Genomic DNA, 15,431 nt, shown 5'->3' with positions numbered 1-15,431 from the left:
TGGCTGGGTTATCTTGATGATCATGAAGCTGAAATGAAAAATGATAAAGCTGGAAATGAAAAATGATGAAGAGAATTTTTATGGATGAACCTGGAAGCCTTGCAATGTCCCTGGGTTTACACTGGAGGAAGTGAAGCAGTGGATTAAGTGGTGTAGCCACGAGCTGAGCTCAGAGCAGCAGAGCTCAGAGCTTCATGCTAAGCAGAGGACCACGTGTTGTCTTGCTCCTCTCTGGCCAGCGTGACTAAGTGGGACAGGGAGGTGACAAGGAGACAGGATGGTTTGCAGAGCTTTCGGAGAGCACTGCAAACCTCAGTATGAGTTTCCCAAAGCCAGTTGCTTTCCAGAAAGGACTCTGCACTCTTGCAGGTTCAATATCAAATACAGATACCAAACAACCCCCCCCCCCCCCGCAAATCTGTTATTCGTGTCAGCTGTGGGTGCAAGATCCCTTCTGTGTCAGATTACCCAGCACATGTGATCCTGCCAGCTTTGTGCCTTGTGTCACCTGCAGGACCACTGGAGTGGCACGGGGAGCCACTGCCTAATCCAGCCTACATCCTCCTGGTACAGAGGGGAGCCAGCAAATAACTCTCACCACCTCTAACCCAACAGGCTTCATTGCACTCAGCACAGCACACTGCTTTCTCTGCTCAAGGCTGGCTATGCAGCCTTGGGGTTTCATTTGGAGCCCCAGGAAAATGTCACTTCCCAAGTGACCACGCTCAGCGGCCCAGCTGCCCACAGCAGGGCAGATCTCATTGCTGAGTGGTCACAGATGATCCTGGTCATATTTATTCAGGTAGTGGTGTTCATGGCGGGGGGGATAGTCAGGGTGAGAAGTAGCTCACATGGGGCTCTACTGTCCTTGCACACCGTATTTGATGTATATTGGATACAGAGTTATTTAGGGCAGTTACGGGTGACAGCAAAGAGATGCAAAGAGCTTAAAATTGTGCCTGACCAGGCGATAAAAGCACACATTAAACTTAAGCGTCCTTGAAAAGGGGCAAGGACTGCCTCCGTGTGGGTTAGTGCCTCCCAAAACCGAGACCCAGAGCCTTTCAGAGGCTCCCAGTGGTATCAGGTGACAGCACAGCGGTGAGCGAGGAAAGCAAGGCCCTCCTGCATCCGTGAAGATGATGGGGGGGATGAAGGAGACCGAGGATGGGGATAGCTCAGGCAGCAAGTAGCGGGAGAAATATGAGGCTCAAGTCCCAGATGGCACAGAGAAAACCATCGGGGAAATTAGTAACAGATCAGCCTCAGCGTAGGTAGGTGACGAGCCTGAGAACATGCCGGGTCTCTGAATCACCAGGATTTGGGCAGCCTCAGTCCTGGCAGCGCCGGGCAGCCTGTCCTGCGGGGCGGTCAGCGGCGGAACGCGCGGGAGCGGCCGCGTGTGACCGCCGGCGCTGCGGGGCTCCAGGTCAGCGAGGTGCTCCCATCTCCCCCGGGCTCCTGCATCCAGCACAACGCTTTAAAAGCCTTGCCCAAGCTTGGCAGATTTAAATCACTCCAGGCCATTTAATCATCACATAAGCAGACCGAGCTTAAGGACTAATTTATAGACTTTACACTGGTTAGAGTAACCCAAGGAGCTGATAAGCTTCCAGAGGAGATGGAGATCCAGGGAGCAAGGCTTCCAGCAGGAGAGCTCCAGCCTTGCATTACACACCAGTTTGGGAGGCAAGAGAAGTCTGTAGGAAGCTCCCTGCAGTCTGGCACTCTCCTCCCTTCGCACATTTTAACTGCCTGCAAATCCTCCTCCAGGAAACTGAGAATAAGCCCCGGTGCTAAATGACTTTGGAAGAGAGGATCCTTAGTGGGGACTCTTGTTGGAAAGAATAACACAGCTGGATGTGTAAAGCAGAGAAGTCACAGGCCAGCTCCTGGGAAGGACACATCCCTCCTGTCTCACCAGCGTCCAGGTCATTCCTATAAGATGGGCAGTTTTTCTGTTCCCTTAGCAGCTTTTCAGACTCTCTCTGTGATTGTTTCTGCTCTGTTTGCCACCAGTTAAACTCCAGCTGGATGTCAGGGAGAAAGAAGGATAAATCCCCACCCTGAGCTCAAATCACTTTCAGCCATGATTCAAACATATCAGTTTGAACCAGCCTAAGAGGTTTAATTCCTGTCCTTTCTCCTGCAGCTCCAGGCTACCAGCCCATCCTCCCCTTTATCTTAGCTCTTGTGCTGGGTAACTTGGCCCTGATTTAGCAAGAACCTGTTCCCCTTTTCTACTCAGTTATTTTTGTGCCAGATTGTAGTTTGGGCGTGTGGAGGCTGCGCAACGCCAAAGCTGATGATGCAAGGGAGAGTGATAGGGTGGGGGTGAGGGATGGCTCCAGGCAGCCTGTGGGTGAAAGATACTCAGTGTGAATACAAAAACTGCAGCAGAGCTGGTTACAAGGTCACCTGGGGTCAGAGGAGAAACAGAGATACAATTAGGGGTTACAGTGAGATCTGGGGTTAAAGGCCTGAGACTGAGGAAACTGGGCAAGGCTGCTGAGAGCTTCCTGGGACAACCCCAACAGCAGTCTGGGAATGATACTGTGACTGGAAAGTGCCATGGGAGCACGGTGGCTGCACCAGGCCTTGCTTGGAGCTCATTTCACCCTGAGCCCTGCCCCATCTCCGCAGGGCACTGGGTGGCACTGGGATGGTGGGACCCCAGTGCCACGGCTATGGGATAAGCCTGGATAGGGGGTTGCAGAGGGATGGACATGTAGTACCACATTCCTGCTCTTAGCACAGTTTTTTCCATTTCACCTTTGGAAACCTTCTCTTCATGTCCTGAAGTGTCTGTGGAGCAAATTGTCCTTGAAAATGAGCCAGGACACAGTTCTGGACACTGCAACCAAGGTAATTCTGTAATAAATGTAACCTTTCTGGCAGCACAAGAGAGCAATTAAGGAGCCCTTAATTTTTAAGGGTCCTCAAAAACACATCACTAATTTCTAGGCAGAAACATTGGAAAATTTAGTCAAACCAGCCTGGATACTCCAGGGACTCTCCTGCCCTACAAGCCTTCCATGTCTGCCTCTGCCCTCCTTCCCTCACACCATGCCTCAGCCATCCTTCCCCTGCTTCCCTCCCCAGTTATCCTTCCCCACTTATGAACAAAGGAACTTAACAAAACAGTGCTCCACTGCAGGGAGGGGAGGCAAAGGAAACAGGAAAGCAGATAATGTAACAACAAACAGCCCTATCCAAAGTAGACAGAGGTGTGTTCATCTTTCCCTTTCTCTTTGCTTTTCCGTGGCCCCTAGGTAACCTGGCTACTGCCTCCATTCTGCAACCTCCCACTGTGCCAGTGCACTGGTCTCAAGCTGCAGACTATGCATTTCTCCCAGCAATCAGCTATTCTTCCTTCCATCCATCCATCCATCCATCCATCCATCCATCCATCCATCCATCCATCCCCACTAGCCACTACCCATTAGTAACACCCTCAGCAGGAACCCCATATTGTCCTCTCAGAATAAAACTCACTCGATAGAGTCAAAACCCAAAGGGCAGTCATTTTTCATGCACAATTTCTGATACTAGTCATGCTGAGCCCAGGTCTAAAGGTCACAGAGTGAGAGGAGTTTGACCCAAGAACTTGTAGACCTTCGGTTTCCATCACCAGGCTCACATTGTGCTCAAGCAGGAGTGGAAGAGGAGTGACACAGACTTACAGAATCAGTTGGGTTGGAAAAGACCTCTGAGATCATTGAGTCCAACCCATGGCCAAACACCACCTTGTCAACCAGACCATGGCACTCAGTGCCATGTCCCATCTTTCCTTAAACATCTCCAGGGACAGTGACTCCACCACCTCCCTGGGCAACCCATTCCAATGTTTAACAATCCTTTCCATGAAGAATTTCCTCCTGATGTCCAACATGAACCTCCCCTGGTGCAGCTTGAGGCTAATCCTCTTATTAGTGACCTGGGAGAAGAGGCTGACCCCACCTTGCTGCAGCCTTTGCAGGTAGCTGCAGGGAGCTCGGGTGAGGATCAGGAGCGTGGGGAGGTGTGCTCTGGCTGCATGGCCAGGGGAGTGGTGTGTGCTGGGCGAGGACAAGCTGTTCCCTGCTTGTTATTGCTACCAGATGAGTGGGGGACTTTTATGATCGCTGCGTTTGGATAATCAAATTCTGATTGGGACAGAGGAAGGAGAGCTGCCCTCCTCTTCCCTCCTGCACCCCACACCAGCACTCAGCCCCCTGCCCTCCCGCAAGGCTTTGTTCCTGGGGTGACGCACAGCAGCCCGGACGTGACTTTGGATCCCACACCCCCACAACGCTCCGCTCTGTCTGGGGCTATTGTGTGATGCCCAGAACAATGAGCTGTGGTTAGGAATGCCTGGGAGAGTGCCGGGAGGCTCCCTGCTCCCCCTCTCCCTTCTAGTGCTTGGGGAGGCAGCTTTTGGCCATCTGGTAGCTGTGGCTTTGGTGGAGGTCCCCCGCAGGGGAGGAGATGCAATCACCAGTGCTGTTCCTAGAGAGGAAAGCCAGCATTTGGCACTGCTGAGCCACAGATGCAATGTGTGTCTTGGGCATGGGACAGCCTTGGGCACCGGAGATGACAGGATAGCTCATGTGGGAAGGGGCTGCAGGAGGTCTCCGGCCCAACCTCTTCATCCTGCCAGCTCTGGGGTCAGACCAGGTTGTTCGGGGGCTTTAGTGAGTTGGGTCTTGGAAACCTCCAAGACTGGAGGCAGCACAGCCTTTCTGGGCATCCTGTATCAGTTCTCAACTGCCCTCCTCATAGTGGGAACATTTTTTCTCATATCCAGGCTGAATCTCCCTGGCTGCAGCTTATGTCCAGCGTCTGTTGAGTTCCCCTTGTGCACCTTTGTGTACAGCTTGACTTCATCATCTCCATATCCTCCTTGCAGCTACACTGGAGCTTCTCTTCCCCAGCCCTGCACCTCAGCCTCCCCTCCCAGGCTGTGTGATCCCACAGGTCTGTGTGAGCTCCGACTGTCTTGATGGCCTTTCCCTGGACTCTTTCCCATGTGTCTCCATCTCTCTGGAGGCTGTTGCAATATCCAGTCCTGGTGCAGGCAGGGCTGAGCAGAGTGGAGGAATTGCCTTTCTCTACCTGCTGGCAATGCTCTGCCTAATGCAGCCCTAGGGCCTGTTTGCCTTCTTTGCTGTGATAATGCATTGCTAACTCAATGCCCTTTCTGCACAGCTGCTCCTCCACCAGTCACCCCCAGCCTGTGTTGTAGCCTAGGGGTTATTCCTTTTCAGACACTGGACTTGGCATTTGCCCTGGATGAAGTCCATGAATATCCTTGCAGAATCGGGTCTAAGAGAATGAGGAGGCAGCAAGTGTCTTGTGGACTTTCCTGAGTCATGGGGACTTTCACTTTGTAATGGTTTGGAAAGTCCCTTCTAGTGGACCATACCCACCTTAGCAGTGGGAAAATCTGTTTGTTTGGGATGTTGTGGTGGCTGGAAGCCCAGGCAGGAATATGGGTCAGTGACATAAGCAGGAATCAGAACCACCCAGTGCCGAGGCAGGGACTTGGAGAACATGGGGAGACGCATGGCTTTTCACACCAGTATGTAATTGCAAACCCCTCAGGGGTTAGGGGCTTCTCTGACCTCCAGTGGCCATGGTACTGATAGGAGGGAAGAGAAATGTGTGCTTTCTGGCTTTGGGAGTCCTGTTGGCTGCCTGGGTGAGATGTCTCTCCACACACATTCTGTTTACACAGCCATTCTGAATTGGGCATTGGCGCATCGCAGGAGCTGAGCTTTGCGTCATTTGGATTTGGACTTCTTCTTGATGGTTGTTTCCCCTTGTGCCAGGTGTCCCTGGAGACAACTTTCAGACAGTTTGGTGTGGGGCATGTTTGGCCTGGGATTTGTTAATCCCCTTCCTTTGCTGTGTGTGTCCTTTGCCCGAGTGTGTCAGGAGATGGGCATTGCTTTTGGTGGAGACAAGGCAGAATAATATTTATCCCTGATGAATACCCAGGGAGAGCAGGGTCCTTACAGGCCCTGGTGAGACCCCATCTGGAGTGCTGTGTCCAGATCTGGGGTCCTCAGAATAAGAAAGGCATGGACTTGTTGGAGTAGGTCCAGAGGAGACCGTGAAGAAGCAAAAAGGGCTGGAGCCCCTCTCCCTTGCAGACAGACTGGGAGAGTTTGGGTGGATCAGCCCAGAGAGGAGAAGGCTCTGGGAAAACTTTAGAGAGCTTCCCAGTAATTGAAAAGGGCTTATAAAAAAGGAGAGCAACTTCTTACACAAGTAGATACTGATAGGACAAAGGGGAATGTTTTTAAACTAAGAGACAAGAGTTTTAGTCTAGATGTTAGGAAGAAATTCTTTACTCAGAGGGTGGTGAGGTACTATCACAGATTGTCCAGAGAAGCTATAGATCCCTGGAAGTGTTTAGGGCCAGGTTGGATAGGGCTTAGAGCAACCTGGCCCAGTGGGTGGCATGCCTGCCCATGGCAGGGAGGTTGGAACAAGATGATCCTTAGAGTTTCTTTCAGCCAAACTATTCCATCATTCATGTGGAGTGAGACATGCAAGAACATGGCATTGCTTTTCTGGGGATGAAGACAAAGACCCCCTTGGCTCCCATTCTTCTCCAGCTTACCACAGCAGCAGTACAGGGTCTCACCATAGAAATGTCCCTTCCCCAGACCAGAGTATTTATTCCCAGGACTTCCCCGCCCCAGAGCTGCTCATTCATCTCTTGTAGACAGAATGGAGCCTGTCACAAGAGCAGATGCAGAGCAGGCAGAGCTCCCCATGAGACCCTTCACCACCAAAGATGATAAACAGATGGGAAAATCTGCTGGGAAATGCATTGACGTAAGGAGGTGAGAGGCTGGAGCAGTGTCCCCAAGGAGGTGGAAACTCGCTGAGAAAGCTGCTCGCAGGGCCCGGTGCACAATGGCTCTTTGATTCCCCCAGACGCTGCTAATGGGCCGTTTCCTCTCCCAGCCCTCCCTGTGGATCCAAGATGTCTTGCTGGATGTCTTGCCCTATCCTTATCTGTCTCCCTGACTTCTCTCTGGGATTTCCTCTAATCAGGCTGCTGGGTCATCCCAGGCTAGTGTCCCTCGTAGGATCCCTCTGTCCCCAGAGCTGCTGTGGCCAGAAGCATTTCTCTTCAGAGGATAACTGCAGCATATGTGAAGGGAGCATGGAGAACCCTCAGCCTTCCCATCCGCAGGGAGAAGTCGGCTCAGGTACTTCACGACCTCAGTCTGACCCAACAGCCATCCTTGGGGGGGTTTTTACACCATGACTGCACCCTGCTGCACCAATCCTTCTTGGAAGGATAAGGCCATCCATGCAATTGCCATCCATGCAATTATTTGTATAACCTATGTGATATACCTCTCCTTTTCCCTCCAAAAATTAAATGTGGGAGCCCCTGGCAGCCCATTCTCCCAGCCAGGCATCCAGCTACCAGGAGAGCAATGCTGGGACCACCACACTGGGCACAGGAGGGACAGGCACATGCCTGAGAAATTCATCCCTATAGCTTCGAGGTGCTGAGTAGGTCTTTATTATCAAATTTTAATTACCGTGGCTGAATTTTAATAGAGCAATTGTGCAATTCCACTTTACATCCCATCCCCTAGGCCAGGTTGCTCGCGTCACACTCCCTGATGTTGCAGCTATGAGTTTTTTTGGCTAATGCAGCAAAAATTCTTATTGGATTTGGAAATAGAAGAAATTAGTTGCCCTGGGGGAAGGGGAGGCAGAGGGCTGCCTGGCATGCAGAGCTGCCAGGAGGCTCTGACAGCCAGACATATATTGCTGTTTATAATGCTTAATAGCGAGCAGCTCTACAAAGTCCTTTCTTTATTCATTTCTTTCCCTAGCCCTTCACAGCATGCAATAACTTGGATTTATAAATTAAACATGTTCCTTGTTTTAATACATCATCTACTTCTTATTCTGTAGTCCCATAATGGGATTTTTAATTGCCTGTCATAGAATCGTGCATCCTCCTGGCAGCCTGGGAGTGCGAGCGTAGCCATGAGTTCATTGGCCCACGTTGGCTTTAAATGGTGCATTTAAATCTTCACATTAACAAAAGCGAGGAACACGAGCGGGAATGTGGAACAGTCATCATTAAGAAGAATTGTTTTCTGTGGCAGAAAATGAGGAAAACCAGGCCAAAAATACAAACAGATTTCCCCCCTCCCCCCAGCTTACACACTCCCCAAAGGGAAAAGCGTTGCACAGTGTTTTAATTATTGCTGGGTTTATTTTCAACTGATGCGTATCCAACAGGTTGAGCTCAGATTAGAGTCCAAAGGGCTGAGGTAGGGGCTGGAAGACCCATTCCAAGGGTGGCCACACACACAAGCATTATCTGGTGCCTAAACTGGACCATGCAGCTCCAGACCCCTGTTCTGCTGCATTTGCTGCAGGACCATGGCTGCCTTTTCCCTGCTTCTGTGCTCAGCAGTGCTCAGATGTGTGTGGCTGGGTGAGGCAGTCCAGCCAAGATGTCCCTGCCAGAGCCCAGGAGCCCTGGGCAGGAGGGGATGCAGGGGAGGGAGATGGAGAATGGGGCACCAGGCACCTCCTGCTGCTGTGTGCAGCCCTGGTGCAGCCAGTGAGCCCCGTGTGCTGCTCAGGTTCCTGCACCCAAAGAGGGTGTGCAAGGGGACAAGGGACAGAATAAGGCAGATAAAAGGTTAACAAGGATGGAGCTCCTGCCCTAATGCAATTTAATGTGATTTCCTCTTGCAACACTTGAATATCTGCCCTTTGTAAGAATTGGCTGTATCCAAGAGCTTTTTATCGCAGCTTTCGCTTCCTGGCAAAACAAAGTTAAATCTCCAACCTTCCTACTTTTTTCATATCTTAATCTTTTTAAATTAATTAACATCTTTGCCAAAGTGTGCCCTAAATAGGAGACTTGGTCCAGCTGAGACCTTATCAGCATGGAGGCAAGCTGAGCAATTACCTCCTCTGGCTTACCCAGCAGTCCAGAAAGGAGATTTGCTTCTGCTGTTGTTTTCCCAACTGCAGATTTCTCACCTCCATCCTTTGTGAATTGCCATTCCCCTTCCATTTCTGCTGAACTGTCACTGGGTAAGAGCTCCCTGGTGGGTACTGTGCATTTGATATGCTTCCGTCAGAGCCACAGTTTGTGTTATTTATTGGATTTCAATTTATTAAAGACAGGCTTTTCTGCAAGTTTTCCAGGTAATTTTGAATTCTCATCCAGTCCTCCCAGGTGCTTGACATCCAGCACAACCTGCATATTTCAGAAAAGCATTCCCTGGGCCATTACTTGAGTAGTAAATGAAAATGCTGAATAGGATCACCTTTATGCCTGATCCAGGAAGATCCTGTTCACAATCTCCTCCTTGTGTGACTGAAAACTATCTGCAGAGACTCCAGCTGTACTTTATTAAATTGTTCCTAAATTCACTTTCTCATATTTCCTTAATTTAAGAGAATTGGTAAAATGGGACTATCTCAAAAGCTTGGCCTAAATCATGGCACATTTCAGCTGCCCAAGAGGGACCCCAAGGTGAACATTACTCTGGTTTGGGCAATTTATTTTTGACAAATTCATCTTCTCTTCTTATTCCTATGTTCTCCTCTGGCTTTTTATTAGCTGTTTGTTTAATAATTTGTTCTGGGACTTTTCCAAGACTCAGAGTTAGGCTCCTGATGTATAAATCCTGCTTTTTAAAGGGAGATACTGTGCCTGCTAGGCACAGTAATACCATAGGGTATTTCTTAGCCCAGGGTTTCTGGGAAGACCATCCCAACTCCTTCCACTGCTCATGTCCCACAGGATCATCCTTTGCTTCTGCTGACTCCATCTTCTCTGTCCCGCCTAAACCATCTCTGGATGGTTTTCTGCTCCACCCCTGGATTTGATTAACTGGTAATTACAGTCAGTCAGCTGATGACAAGGAACCTTTTCTGTGAACACAGCATTGTCCTTTGCCAAGTCATCCCTTGGTTCCTCTCCTTTCCTTTTTCTTCTCCTGATGTGTTTACAGATCCTTCTGTTGGTTTCCCACCTGTGCTAGCTGAAACTCATTCAGGCCTTCCTGTGTGGTTTCACAATGGAGCAGGTTTTGATGCAAATACATGAGCTCCCACAGTTCCCACCTCCCTCTGCCCTGGGTTTGCAGCAGGGCCACTGGTGTTGGGCTCAGTGTTCGTGTTTTCTGCCTTGCTCCTGGCAGGATAAACCACCCAGTGTCTTTAGGGCTTTTCCCTGCTGTGCTGGCTCTCCTTATTCCTCAGGAGGTATCCACAGCTTACCCACATGTGCCAAAATATCCTGGTTTGGGCCCAGCATCCCTCTGCCCTTGCTCTTATATCTCCTTGTTTGTGAGAACAATTACTTCTTCCACTTTGTGATCACTCTCCCCAAAATCACTGTCCCTTCAGTTCCCAGCTGGCTCCTCATGGTCAGAGCCTGATGAGTGTGCTGTTTGTCCATCTGAGCTGAAATGTTGTCCCCAGCCTCCTTGGGATTCACTGGACTGGGATTCTGTCTCATTTCCAGTTGTGGGTATTTAAAATAACATCCCCCTTTCACTGTTGTTGATAACTGGAAAAATCTCTCCTACCTCCTCCTCCTCCTCAACCTTCCTGCCGTGGCCACATCCCAGGCCCTGCTGTGTGCCCTTCTGGGACTGCCTTCCTTTCCTCTGCTCTTCCCAGATTTTCTCCAGAAGGACAGAAATAGGTTTCTGTGCTGTGCATTCTCTGTGCATTATGTCATCATTATGACTGTATCTAAGAATTCACGGTGTATTTATTTATCTCCTAGACTCCTGGGGGAAGTTGATAATCACTTCATTGTCCTTTTCCCTTCATTGGGTCACCCTTAGACCAGCACTGCAATTTCTCCAAGAAAACTGGATACTCCCCCTTCTCCTGTCATTATGGACCTCTGCCCAAGGTGGAGGGTTTTCAGCTGTGAAAATTCAGCCACCAAAATCTTCATTCACAGCCAGAATTGTCTGCCATTTCTCTCATTGCTCATTCTAGTGACCACACAGTTTGAAGAATGAGGTGTTTGGGGATAAGGATAATGCACCTCCCAGCTTTGGTGTCCCACAGGCATCCAAGCCTAAGCACTGAGCCCTCTTCTTTGCCATTGCCATCCAGGGAACCCCAAGCTCCTCCAAACCCTGCAGGGACCAAGGGCTGGGGCTCACAGGTCTCCACCCAAACCAGCAGGTTAAGCCAACCTGCATTGCAAACAGGAGACCCAGCATGTAATAGAGGGGTATTTAACATGAAAATTGGATTCTGAGAGTGGCCTCAGACTGTTCAGGCAAGTATCATAATTAACTGTGAGATGTCTCTGCAAATGTGGCTGGCTGGAGCAAGAGGCTTGAGCATCCTTTCTCTGGTCTTCTTCTGCAATGCAAGAGTTTATTTACTGTACATTTCAAAATAGAGCCCTTCCCCCTCCCCATTTTGCGTGGAACAAACAATGCTATGTCTCTCCTGCCACTGCAGTATTAGAAAAAAACTGGGTCATGCATATAATTCTGCAGAGGGAAACAAAAGGCCATTCTGCCCCTCTTGGATCTCGTATTTATGGATGCTGTGGCACATTATGGTAATTCTCGTTTGAATCCAGCATATAATTAATATCTAATAATGAGGCTGTGGCATTTTTACATGCAAATACAGGCAGAGATTCATGACACAGTGGACAAGACAGTAATATATGACTGACACATAAAACTGCTTGCAGGCTTTCCAAGACACCAGATTCCCATTTCTGCTTTGCCTTCTGGCTTTTCACGTGCTCATGTGTGAAAAAAGACTCATTTTTGGTTGTTGATAACAAATTCTTTCTTCTGTTTGTATTCTGTCCAATTTAAACAAAAAAAAAAAAAAATTACACCCTGTCTGCATGCAAAGCTGGACTTGCATGGATTTATTAGAAGTATGAAGTCGACATCTGTTCTGGACTCACAGAGGGGTAATTCCAGGAAAGCAGTAAATTGTGGGGACACAAGAATATGCTCACTTATACTTGCTTGTAGGCTGGACATGTTGATTTTATAAATGCTCATCTACAAAGTGGAAAAAGCAGCTTTGCCTTGATGAACAGCTTGAAACCACCGGAAGTGAAATTTAGTGTAAATATATTGATTTCTGGTATATTTTAGTGTTTCTTTGTGCTCCCCTGTGCATTTAGCCAAGTATTGTCTCTTATACATGTACCCAGTGACTCGTTGCAGTAAGAGCACCCCCAGGCTGAAGAGATGAAAATAAAATAAATAAATAAAATAAAATAAAATAAATAAAAAAACCCTAGAAACTGTTTCCATGGCTGTGACTGGGAACAGAAGTGCTCCTGCTTTGCTGAGGTCAGGATGTGACATAACCACTCCCCTGCCAGCAAGGCTGAAGCAAAGAAGGTGATGAAGCAAAAATCACTCCCATTATCACTCTGGGATTATCCAACATAACACTGCAGGGTGAGATGAGGTCTCAGGGAATAAACATTGTCCTCTAAGTGTGTCCATCTCTGCATGCTGCTGCTCCTCCCTGGCAAATCTGGGGTAACATATGGTCCAGGAAATCAAGGCTACAGCCCCCCCTCTAACTTCCCCAGGCACACACACAGCTCTGCATCATTACACATCACCTAAACACTAAATATCTGCTGCACACTTTGTTTGTGGGTTTAATTTTCAAATAACAGCCAGCTAAGGTTGTGGGTGTAGTGGGCTGATGCTGGCTGGATGCCAGGCACTCATCAAAGCCTCTCTCTCTTTCCCCTCTGCAGATGGGCAGGGGAGAGAAAATGTAACAAAGGGCTCATGGGTGGACATAAGGACAGAGAGAGATCACTCACCATATAATATCATGAATAAAACAGACTTGAATTGCAGATATTAATTTCATTTATTAATAACAAGACCAGAGCAGGATAATGAGAAGTAAAATCAGACCTTAAAAATACCTTCCCCCCACTTCTCCCTCTTTCCCAGCTCTACCTCCTCCCCCAGCATCTCAGGGAGGTTATGGTCAGTTCATCACCCATGGCTTCTCCCACTGCTCAGGGACAGGAGCTGCTCCCCTGCTGCACCCTGGGTCCCTCCCATGGGAGACAGTTCTCCAGAAATTCTCCAGCATGAGTCCATCCCATGGGTAAGCCTTCTCCCCAGACTACTGCACTGAGGGTCACTCTTCCATGGGGTCAGTCCTTCAGGAACAGGCTGCTCCAGCATGGGGCCCCACAGGGTCACAAATCCTACCAGGAAACCTGTTCCAGCATCATCTTCTCTCTCCACAGCTCCCTGCCAGGACCCTGCTCCAGCACAGGCTAACCACGGGGTCACAGCCTCCTCCCAGGCATCCACCTGCTTCAGTGGGGGCTCCTCCATGGGCTGCAGGTGGATCACTGCTCTCCCATGGACCTCCATGGGCTACAGGGGAATCCTGTATTATTGATATAATTGTACGATGGTTTGAATTGGAAGGGACTTTAAAGAACATCCAGTTCCAACCCCCTGCCATGGGGACACCTTCCACTAGCCCAGGTTGCTCCAGCCCCATCCAACCTGGTCTTGGACACTTCCAGGGGTGGGGCATCCACAATTTGTTTGAGCAATTTGTGCCTGTGAATATTTCCCTTCACTGACACTCTAAATAAATGGTGTGACTAAAGGCACTGGAAGGACTTGTGGGATAATTAAAAGCACCAGTATTAGAGCTGATACTGCTCTATAGCATCCCATTCAGATGGATTTTAAGCAGCCTGAGCCCTGGCACACAATCCTTTGTGGGTTTGCTCCTACTGACTTGAAAAGCAGTGGAACAGCACTGGGATTGATGACTACAGCAATCCTGCTCCTGGATAGCCATGACAAACACATCCAGCATCCCTGCAACCCCTTGTTACACATCGAGCTGGGGGATTGGGGGATGCAGTCCCTTGGGATCATCAGGGAGAGCAGAGAGTGTGGGGCTGGGGCTGCAGGAATGGCCAACCCCTGCACACCCTGCCCTGGAGGGGAGAGGACAGCTTGAGTCTGCTGCTCTGATTAACACACCTCACACCAGGGTCATGCTGGCACTGACACATTTTGCCACCTTAACTCATGGACTTTCTGGGCTTAGGGCAATTACTTGACATGTCCCATTCCTCACCTGCTGTCTGCCTCTCCTTCCTGCTGGTTTTACTCCTACTGTAGCTGCTCCACTCTAGATGAAAAGAAAGAAAAATGTGAGTGTAAAAGAGGGAGGCTGAGGCATACACACATTTCATTTTTATGGGTCTTTCACTGTATTTCATCTGTCTTTCATTTAACACACCAGTGACATTTACGTATTTCCCAAAATGCCACCTAGGAAAGAAAACATATTAAGGAATAACTTGACATAAAGAGTGAGGTATCCTTCAATGGGCTTGGCTGGAAATGTGCAGAGCAGCCTGCAGGCACAGGCATCCCTCTGTGCTGAGCCATCCCTGGAACCTCTGGGTTCCAGTGATGAGATGCTCCAGCTCCATGTAGCAGATCAAAGCAGCTCCTGCTCCTTGGTTTTGCCTTATGTGATCCAGCTGCCACTTGGAAGCAAAGCTTCTGTCTGGAAAATAGGAATAATTTTTGCACAGAAATGCTCTCCCAGCTCATCCAGCTGTGTCTGCACTGTGTGCTGTTCCTTCAATGCTTTAGTGACCTGCCCTTCCTAGGAAACTGCAGGCAGGCACAGGGGAGACCATAACAATAGTAATAATATTAGTGATAATGATGATGATTATGATGATGAAGAAGAAGAAGAAGAAGAAGAAGAAGAAGAAGAAGAAGAAGAAGAAGAAGAAGGAGGCAGTAAATGCTGGGATGCAGATAGCTTCTGGTTCTGGGATGCTTCCTGGGCTGGGCACACCAAGGCAACAGGAACAAGCTGGTGAATTATTTTGCCTTTCAGACACAGGAGCTTTGGAGCTAATAACACCCATCCTTTACCAGGAACTGCTGCTCAGAACCTTAATTTGGGTGATGGATGGTCTCTGCCAGGAGCAAAACACTTCTGCAGTTGTAGCTGACAGGCTTGGTACAGACAGGCAGGACCACGCTTCTTATCTTCTATATTGTATATCACAGAATCCCAGAGTGTTTTGGGCTGGAAAGGACCTTACAGATCATCTAATTCCAGCCCTCTGCCATGGGCAGGAAGACCTCCCACTAGACCAGGTTGCTCCAAGTCCCATCCAGCCTTGTCTTGAGCCCTTCCAGGGTTGGGCCATCTGCAACCCCCCTGAGGAACCTGTTCCAGTGTCTCACCACCCTCACAGTAAAAAAATTCTTACTTATATCTAACCTAAGTTTCCCCTCTTACAATTTGTACCCCAATATGGTTTTACATCTGCTGTGGCAGTTTGGGTGCGCAGCTTAGCCCATACAGATCATCAGTCTTTTGTCCCTTAACCCTGGGTGAAGACTTTACCC

The sequence above is a fragment of the Lonchura striata genome, chromosome 3 (genome assembly GCF_046129695.1).
Source record: "Lonchura striata isolate bLonStr1 chromosome 3, bLonStr1.mat, whole genome shotgun sequence".
Classification (NCBI taxonomy): domain Eukaryota; kingdom Metazoa; phylum Chordata; class Aves; order Passeriformes; family Estrildidae; genus Lonchura; species Lonchura striata.
Note: the sequence above shows the minus strand (reverse complement) of the source record.